The following is a 1,001-nucleotide window of genomic DNA, read 5'->3' as shown; positions in this document are numbered from 1 at the left end:
AAAGAAACAGATTTTCCGGAGGATGAGGCCCAGAAATCAGGATTTTACAAAGATTCCCAGGTGATTCTAATGTGCAGCCAAGGTTGAGAACCACTGGTTTATATTGATCTTGCAGCTCACACATTTTTTGTGAAGACGGAAACCCTTCCATCATAACTCTAGCAAATATCACAGGGAAATTTTTCATTGGTTCAGTGTGGGTCACATGCCCATCTGGACCGAGAATGGAGTACCCTGATTGGCCACACCTCGGTGAGCTGACTGCTCCAGTTGCTGGGGGATGGGTGAGCCGCCCCTGAACCATAGGGGAGAAGAAGGGGGAAGAGCCTGCATTCCCATGCAGGTTGAGGAAACAGAGAGTAACAGGTTTCATGTCTGTAGATTCCCAGGACTTTGAAAAGCTTTTAAAATGTTTTTCTTATTATTACCGGTTGCCAACCTTGGGTCTGCGTTGGAACCAGCTGGGGAGCACCCGCCCCAGACCAGTTAACTCAGTCTCGGGATGGGCCCGGGATCGGCATTGCTGCAGCTCCCACGGGGCTGCCGGTGGGCACCAGGGCGGACACACATATTGTTGTTTAGTCCGGGGCCGAGGAAGAATGGCATTCTCTTGTTTTGCATTAACTTGTCATTCACAACAGGAAGCCTGAGAGTAGAAGGAGGTTCTGGAAGTAACAGGGACATAGCTTTTGATTTTTTTCTGCATTTCTACTGAAAAACAGAACAGTTAAAGAGGAAAACCCCAACCCCTGAACAACATACGCAACCAAACCGGGTACAAGCTGTCCCACCGGCCCTGACGGAAATGCAGGGGATGGCAAACCACAGGCAGTGTGTTGTGGGTGAGGGCAGAGACGCGGGGGGGCGTCCAAAGGAGGGGAGACAAGGACACCCACAAAACAGTGCATCTGAGGCAGCGCTCCCCTCGGGGAGATGCTCCTGGGAGTGGAATCCAATTGAGCAGGACAGAGCTTTCAAAATGAAAGAAAGAGGCGTTCCCA

Source organism: Myotis lucifugus, unplaced genomic scaffold (assembly GCF_000147115.1).
Source record: "Myotis lucifugus unplaced genomic scaffold, Myoluc2.0 scaffold_3, whole genome shotgun sequence".
Taxonomy (NCBI): Eukaryota; Metazoa; Chordata; class Mammalia; order Chiroptera; family Vespertilionidae; genus Myotis; species Myotis lucifugus.
The sequence above is the reverse complement of the archived record's forward strand: the minus strand, read 5'-3'. Positions refer to the sequence as shown.